The sequence below is a fragment of the Neovison vison genome, chromosome 14 (assembly GCF_020171115.1).
Source record: "Neovison vison isolate M4711 chromosome 14, ASM_NN_V1, whole genome shotgun sequence".
Lineage (NCBI taxonomy): Eukaryota > Metazoa > Chordata > Mammalia > Carnivora > Mustelidae > Neogale > Neogale vison.
Window position 1 is genome coordinate 35,888,662 of NC_058104.1, and position 8,865 is coordinate 35,897,526.

Genomic DNA, 8,865 nt, shown 5'->3' on the forward strand with positions numbered 1-8,865 from the left:
GAATCTCCAACAGACTCTGTGCTGAGTGGGGAGCCTGAGGCGGGGCTTGATCAAAGGACCCTGGGACCATGACCCGAGCTGAAGGCAGAGGCCTTAACCCACAATGTTGAAAATAAACATTTTTAAGTTGGTTCTAGGCAGACACATGGGAATGACATTACACTTATACAGAGCTCTGATCAGACATGGCTTTCAAACACTCTCTCTCTCTTTTTTTTTAACTAAGAACATGTTAATGGAGGAAAAACACTTGGGAGAGTTGGTGAGTTTGCAACTTACATCTCCAGCTGCGGCAGCCTGCGAGACGGTGTAAATCGCCAAGGGTCCAGAATCTGAGTAACCGGCGTTAAAAGCGGAAACCTGAAATATAACGAAATTTTACTGTCTGTCATTTGACCAGTGAAAACAGGGCCCAATTTCCCAAACAGACAAAAGCCTGGGACCTTCCCGGTACAAGCCAAAGAGATGAATTACGATTTCACGTAACCAGTTCTGGCAAGGGCCGCAGTGTTTTGGATGCGGGTTACTTCTTTCAAAACCATAATGGTTTTAACATTTTTCACTTAAATCTTTCTAAACCAGACTGCTCGCTTTACTTTTCTGCTGGTATTTTCTAACGTTCTTTGATGATTCAAGGTTAACGTAAACATTTATTTACGAACAGTATTATCACAGCGGCAGGAGGGCTGAGTGGTACACACTGTGGGCTTCAGTATCAGACAAGCCCGCTGTGTTCCCCCTGCTAGTGCCGAGGACCCCTCTTTTTGCCAATTCACTCACACTTCTCCGACAGACAAAAGTCAAAGGGCTGGGGGAAAATGCTCAGCAGACGTTACCAGATATCCAAGGGAGCCGCAAGTTCAGCCTCAGGACTGGGTATTGCTGTCTGCAGTCTGAGCAGAGTGTTACGCTCCCTAAGGTGAACACGAATGCTCAGTGTCGTGTCTCCCAGCGTTTATATGGGCGCTTTACACAAAGATCACCTAGGCTGTTTTTAAAAGTACAGACTTTCAAGTTCCTGTAACAGATTTACTCCATCAGATCCCCATAGATGCAATCCGGAAAGCCGCATTTCAAAAACAATTCCAGGGGATTCTTAGGCATGTCAAAGTTGGAGAACCACTGGCCTAGCCCATAGAAAGCGTAAGAAGAAATGCTCTTTAATGATTTGAAGTTTAATGACCATTTTGAGACTATCCTATTCATACCTCCAATTTCTGGCCAAATGTTAAAGTAGGAATTTCCATGAAATGACATCACTGATCAGAACTGAACTGCAGCCACCCAAAAGCATCCTTGACATTCAGAGGTAAAGAGTAGCGTGAAGAAAAGAGCAGCATGAGCGAGGAAAGAGGAAACATAGAGGGAATTTAAAAAGCGGCAGCTAAATTTAATAAAGGACTAATTTAAGATTTTCAAACAATGCTCCGGGGAACTCAAGAAGGTTCTACAGAGAAAATTCCAAGGCATTCAGTGTCAAGTAAACATTAAAAAATTTCTTTAAAAGCGAACGCTTTTGGTTTAGCATTGCAGCTGGGAAACTGTATGGGATGAAAAAGGTTCCTCTGCTTTAAAAAAAAAAAAATTTTTTTTTTTTTTTTTAAACCATTACTTATGGGGGGCCTGGGTGGCTCAGTGGGTTAAGCCTCTGCCTTCGGCTCAGGTCATGATCCCAGGGTCTTGGGCTCAAGCCCGGTATCAGGGCTCTCTGCTTGGTAGGGAGCCTGCTTCCTCCTCTCTCTCTCTCTGCCTGCCTCTCTGCCTACTTGTGATCTCTACCTATCAAACAAACAAATAAATAAATCTTCAAAGAGGAAAAAGAAAAAGAAAACCATCATTTAAGAGAGAAAAACCCTCTCAAAGCCTGAGATACGGGAGAACCATTTTAGATTTCTAAATCAACATGACCATATATAATGAACTCTGCTCAAACCAAAAGCCTGATTTCTGGCCCGAGACCCACACATACACCCTACACATCTGTTTTGTGAACGAGATGCCTACAGGAAAATCACGTTGTCCTTCAAGTAATGATCAAGTTCCTTTACAAGAAAGCTTGGGATTCCTGCCTGTATGCTAATTTATAAATCTTTTGAGCTTTTACAAAATGTAAAAAGTAAATAATCCTATAAAAACTGTTCATCCTCCAGAGCACTTTCTTCCCTGTGAAAAGCATGTTCCCAGGAGCGCCTGGGTGGCTCAGTGGGTTAAAGCCTCTGCCTTTGGCTCAGGTCATGAGCCGAGGGAAGGAAGAAAACTCAACCAAGAAACACCTCTGTAAGAACCCGGCCTATATAAGAACATGGCACAGGGTGGCCAAAAAGTCAACCGTGTCTAGCCTTAGATCTGTCCGTAGGTATGTTGTAGCGGGCAAGGCCTTGACTGCTCTTGTCTGGAATAAAATTTAAAAAGAAAATGAGACTAAGAAAGAAAAAAAAAAAAAAAAAAAAAAAAAAGTAAAATCAGAAAAAGCAAAATAAAAGCAATAAAAGTAGCTACCATGCGTGGGGGCGCCTGGGTGGTTCAGTGGGTTAAAGCCACTGCCTTCGGCTCAGGTCATGATCTCAGGGTCCTGGGATCGAGCCCCGCATCGGGCTCTCTGCTGAGCAGGCAGCATGCTTCCTCTTCTCTCTCTCTGCCTGCCTCTGTGCCTACTTGGGATCTGTCTGTCAAATAAATAAATAAAGTCTTAAAGGAAAAAAAAAAAAAAAAAAGCTACCGGGTCTTCAGCGCTTCTCATATGCCCACTGCTACTCATCATCTCATGAGTTCTCTTAATAATCCAGAGAAGTTATCCCTTTAAAAACATGGACCTGGGGGATGCCTGGGTGACCAAGTCGGTTAAGCTGCTGCCTTCAGCTCAGGTCATGATCCCAGGGTCCTGGGATCAAGTCTCACATCGGGCTCCTTGCTCAACGGGGAGCCTGTTTCTCTCTCTGCCTCTGCCTGCCACAATGCCTGCTTGTGCTCTCGATCTCTCTCTCTCTCTCTGACAAATAAGTAAATAGATAAATAAAATCTTTAAAACAACAACAACAACAACAACAAGGACCTGAGGCTCCAAGAGATCCAAAACAGCTCAGGCCTGCCTGACAGCCCGACAGTGCCAGAAACGCTCCTGTACAAATTAACTCACTCACTCCTCACTACAACCCTATGAAGTCAGGACTGTTATTATTCCCATTTTTCAGATAAGGAGACAGGCACAGAGAGATTATTAAACTTGTCCAGGTCACACAGCTAAGCAGTCTACCTCCAGAGCATGGACTCCCAACCACCATGCAATCCTGCTGAAGGTCACTGAGCCAGGCATAAAGAGCGAGAGCCAGGATTCAGACCCAAGCGGAGTCATTTTAAACCTCGAAAGCGTAACCCTTTCCACTAGGGCAGAAGAGAAAAACAGGCAGCCAGTGGTGCAAACTCGGTGATCTCAGAAATCAGGAAATTTTATTCTCAAATCAAACCAAGACTGGTTTCGGACCAAGGTCCTGAAAAAGAGTTCTCAACTCAACTCGAACTCATACACCCACACAGTAACAAGCAACTGGCACTGAGCGGGGGACCGTCCCATCAGATGGGACATGGACACTCGGGTTCACCGTAGTCCTCACCACTCCTGCCTGCCTTACACTGGCCAACTTGATCCATGTGCATCACTCCTGCCTCTGAAGGAATCGGAGTCGGCTACCCCTCCACCCATAGGACAGCCAAAATTCCCTTCACCAAGGTCTGACTCTACAGTAAATACAATGATAAAAGAAGAACTCAAAAAACTTCTATTAAGGCCAAGACAGAAGTTTCAAAGACTCTGGCCGTAAGTTCGCTGGAAATCAAGAAATCCGCGATGCTGGGGACTGCCAGAATCAATGAAAAAGGAGGTATGTGAGTGGGCAGAGGCAGAAGGAAAAGAGTAAGCGGGAAAACATACTGACGTTGCTCAGAGAGTGTTGAGCCACCACGGAAACAGAGGCAGAAAGCAAATGTCTCACGCTCCCACTTACCTGTTCATAGTTTATGAACGTGGCGGCGTCAAAACTGCTGGCTGCCCACTTGAGAAGGTTGGCCGCCTGCTCCGGAGTCACATAAACCAGCACACATTGGGCCATCAGGAGTGTTGGCAATCTTACGAGAAGAAAAAAGGCATCATCCACATGTATTCATCAAACGGACTCTCTAGGGATGACTGGGTGGCTCTGTTGGGTAAGCACCCGGCTCAGGTCATGATCTCGGGGTAGTGAGACCAAGCCCACATCGGGCTCCCCATTCAGTGGGGAGTCTGCTGGAAATTCTCCCCCTCCCCCCACTCCCTATGCTGGGTAGGAGAGTGTCGTCTCAGGATCCCAGCGTCCCAGAAAGAATGGGGGTGCCTGAGTGTGGCAGAGCTCCTGGGCACTGGATCAGGGAAGACGGCTGCAATCAGAGAGCCCAGGAGGGGGTTCTCAGCTTGGGGTTGCTATAAACTGTGAACCAAGGCATGGTCAGGTGACTGCTCCCGGACTAGGGGCCCAGTAAGCAGCAGAACCACCGCAAGAACCCCCTTCCTCCCCTGGGGGGGGGGCGTGGCACAGGTGCACACTGCAGGAGTCGGCACAGTTTACAGACTTGAAAGGGATCATGTGCCTGAGATAGAAATGCTCGGTCACAGGCTGGATGAGGATGGAGTGTGGTTGGAGACCAGGGAGATAGGAGTGATTGACTGCTTTCCTCTGAGGGCTCCCTGATACCAGACTGGATAAAAAAGCAAGACCACTGAGGGGCACCTGGGTGGCTCAGTGGGTTAAAGCCTCTGCCTTCGGCTCAGGTCCTGATCCCAGGGTCCTGGGACTGAGCCCCGAATCTGGCTCTCTGCTCAGCAGGGAGCCTGCCTCCTCCTCTCTCTCTCTCTGCCTGCCTCTCTGCCTACTTTTGGTCTCTGTCAAATAAATAAATAAAATCTTAAAAAAAATAAAAATAAAAATAAAAGGCAAGAGCATCGATACGCTGTCTACAAGAGACTCCTCTTAGACTCAAAGACACCTCCGGATTCAAAGTGAGGGGGTGGAAAACCATTTACCATGCTAACGGACATCCAAAGAAAGCTAGGATAGCAATCCCTGTATCAGACCTATAGATTTGAAACCAAAGACTAATAATGGATGATGAAGGACACTAGATCATAAAGGGTCTATCCAACAAGAAGATCTAACAATCGTAAATATTTATGCCCCTCACATGGGATCAGCCAATTATATACACCAGTTAATAACAAAATTAAAGAAACACACTGGTGAGAATACAGTAATCGTCGGGGACTTGAACACGCCCTCACTGCCAAGGACGGATTGTCTAAGCAGAAGATCAACAAGGAAACAAGGGCTCTGGATGACACACTGCCCCAGATGGACTTCACAGATACAGTCAGAGCATTCCACCCTAAGGCAACAGAATACACAGTCTTCTCGAGTGCCCGTGGAACATTCTCCAGAACAGAACACCTACGGGGACACAAATCAGGTCCCAACTGGTACCAAAAGACTGGGATCCTTCCCTGCCTATTTTCAGACCACAGTGATTGGAAACTGGAACTCAAATCACAAGAGGAAAGTTGGAAAGAACTCAAATACATGGAGGCTAAAGAAGAATTTTAAAAATTCAGGGAAACCGATGAAAATGAAAGCATAACTGTGCAAAATTCTGGGGATGCAACAAAGAGAGGGAAGTATATAGTAATACAAGCCTTTCTCAAGAAACAAGATAGACCTCAGATACACAACCAAACCTTACACCTCAAGAAACTGGAGAAAGAACAGCAAATAAAGCCTACTAGACGCAAGAGTAGAGCAGAAATCAATACAATAAAACCAGAAGGACAGTAGAACAGATCAATGACTAGGAGCTCGTTCCTTGAAAGAATTAGTAAGATCGATAATCCCCGGGACAGACTGATCAAAACAAAAAGAGCAAGGACCCAAATAAACAAAATCATGAATGAGAGAGGAGACGTCACAACCACACCAAAGAAATACAAACAACCGGAAGGACATATTACGAGCATCTACATGCCAACAAATTAGGCAATCCGGAAGAAACAGATGCATTCCTGAGATACATACACTACCAAAACTGAACCAGGAAGAAAGAGAAAACCTAAACAGACCCATAACCAGCAAAGAAACTGAAGCAGTCATCAAAAATCTCCCAACAAGCCAAAGTCCAGGGCCAGATGTCTTCCCAGGGGAATTCCACCCAACAGCTAAACAAGAATTAATACCCAATCTTCCGAAGCTGTTTCAAAAACCAGAAATGGAAGGAAACCTTCCAAACTCTTTCTATGAGGCCAGCATTACCTTGATCCCCAAACCAGACAGAGAGCCTCACCAAAAAGGAGAATTACAGACCAATATCCCTGATGAACATGGATGCAAAAATTCTCACCAAAATACTAGCTAATAGGATCCAACAGTACGTGAAAACGATTATTCACCACGACCAGTGGAATTTAATTCCTGGGACGCAAGGGTGGTTCAATATCTGCGAATCAATCAATAGGGATAGACTACACAGATGAAGGAAAGGACAAGAACCCTATGAGCCTCTCAACAGAGGCCGAAAAAGCCCATGACAAACTACGGCATCCTTTCTTGATCAAAATTTCACAGTGTAGGGAGAGAGGGAATGTACCTCAATATGGGAATGTACCTCTATATCATAAAAGCCATCTATGAAAAGCCCACAGTGAGTATCATTCTCAACGGGGAAAAAGAGAGCCTTTCCCTTTTCCCCTAAGGTCAGGAACACAACAGGGATGTTCAGTATCACCACTGCTGTTCAACATAGCACCAGAAGGCCTAGCCTCAGCAATCAGACAACAGAAAGAATAAAAGGCAGGGGTGCCGGCAAGGCTCAGTGGGTTAAGTGTCTGCCTTCAACTCAGGGTCCTGGGATCGAGTCCTGATGATGCTCTCTGCTCAGCAGGGAACCTGCTTCTCCCTCTCCCTCTGTCTGATGCTCTGCCTATTTGTGATTTCTCTATCAAGTAAACAAATAAAATCTTTTAAAAAGTGAGTAAGAAAGAAAGAAAGGGCATCCAAACATGTCTTTGGAGAGGACATGATACTCTATGTGGAAAACCCAAAAGACTCCACCCCAGAATTGCTAGAACTCATACAGGAATTCGGCAAAGTAGCAGGATATAAAATCAATGCACAGAAATCAGCTGCATTTCTATACACTAACAAGGAGACAGAAAAAAGAGAAACCGAGGAGTCGATCCCATTTGCAACTGCACCCAAAACCATAAGATACCTAGGAATAAACCTAACCAAAGAGGTAAAGGATCTGTACTCCAAAAACGGCAGAACACGTATGAAAGAAACTGAGGAAGACACGAAGAAATGGAAAAATGTTCCACGCTCATGGACTGGAAGAACAAATATTGTTAAAACGTCTATGCTACCTTGAGCAATCTACATAGTCAACGCAATCCCTACCAAAATACCATCAACTTTTTTTCCCAGAGATAGAACAAATTATCCCCAAACTTGTCTGGAACCAGAAAAGACCCCAAACAGCCAGAGGGAGTGTTGAAAAACAACACCAAAGCTGGTGGCATCCCAATCCCAATCTTAAGCTCTATTTACAAAGCTGTCATCACTCAGAGAGTACTGGCAGAAAAACAGACAAATGGATCAATGAAAAGGACTATAGAATCTGGAAATAGACCCTCAACTCGAGGGTCAACTAACCTTTGACCAAGCAGGAAAGAAGATCCAATGGAAGAAAGACCGTCTCTTCAACAAATGGTACTGGGAATATTGGACAGCTACATGCAGAAGAATGAAACTATACGATTTCCTTACACCATACACAAAAATAGACTCCAAGTGGATGAAAGACCTACACAGGAGACAGGAATCCATCAAAACTGTAGAGAACACAGGCAGCAAGTTCCGTGACCTCAGCTGCAGCAACGTCTTGTCAGACACGTCTCCAAAGCCAAGGGAACGAAAGGCAAAAAAATGAACTACCGGGACTTCACCAAGATAAAAAGATTTTGCACAGCATAGGGAATAGTCGACAAAACCAAAACACAACTGGCAGAATGGAAGAAGGTTATTTGCAAAAGACGTGTCAGATAAAGGGACAGTATCCAAAATCTATAGAGAACTTACCAAACTCAACACCCAAAGAAGAATCTGATCAAGAAATAGGCAGAAGACATGGACAGACGTTTCTGCAAAGAAGACATTCCAATGGCCAACAAGCACATGGAAAAATGCTCCCTATGGCTGGGCATCAGGGAAATACAAAGCAAAACCACAAAGAGATACCATTGCACAATGGTCAGAAAGGATAATATGTATGCATATACCAGTACACAGGACACCAGCATCAATATATACAATATATATATATATTACATGTAAATTACCTATGCAGGGGAAGGCAGGGGAAGGCTCAGGAGCAGCCCACCAGGGGCCAGGACCAAGGGCGGCAGGGACTCGCGCAGCGCGGGATTGGGGGGGGGGGGTCGTCTCCGGTGGCCGACCCACCAAACGGCTGCTCTGGGACTCCGGCACCGCCCAGGACCTGGGCTCCAGTGTGTGCCGTGGCCCAGTCCCGGGCCAGGACCCCCTGTGCCTGCTGTGTGGTGGCGGCAGGGGACGGGAGCACGCCACCAAGAGAGCAGCCAGCCCTCCTGTTCCGAGCCCAGACCCCACGCGGCGCAAGGCGGAATCGCAGCGGCGGGAATGGGCGCGGTCCCCTGCCAGGCTCTGGTTGGCCAGCTGCTGCTTCACCATGGCGACGGCAGGGGGCAGCGGGGCTCCAGCGGCGGGGCAGCTGCAGGAGCCATTCCTAAACCGGTGCACTAGCGCCAGGCCCGGC

The 8,865-nt window shown here is 46.2% G+C and overlaps 1 protein-coding gene across 6 annotated transcripts in view; it reads right to left on the reverse strand.

Moving 5' to 3' along the window:
* LOC122895788 (aquaporin-8) overlaps positions 1-8,865 on the reverse strand; it is a 182,923-nt gene that overhangs the window by 90,337 nt on the left and 83,721 nt on the right. For 4 of the 6 annotated variants that reach the window (XR_006382283.1, XR_006382282.1, XR_006382284.1 and 1 more), the window contains 2 exons: positions 4,002-4,122; positions 280-360 (listed from right to left, as the gene is read on the reverse strand). The gene's annotated coding sequence lies outside the window, so the exon portion shown is untranslated. The remainder of the gene's footprint in view (positions 1-279; positions 361-4,001; positions 4,123-8,865) is intronic. The other 2 variants (XR_006382285.1, XR_006382281.1) reach the window with 1 other exon arrangement.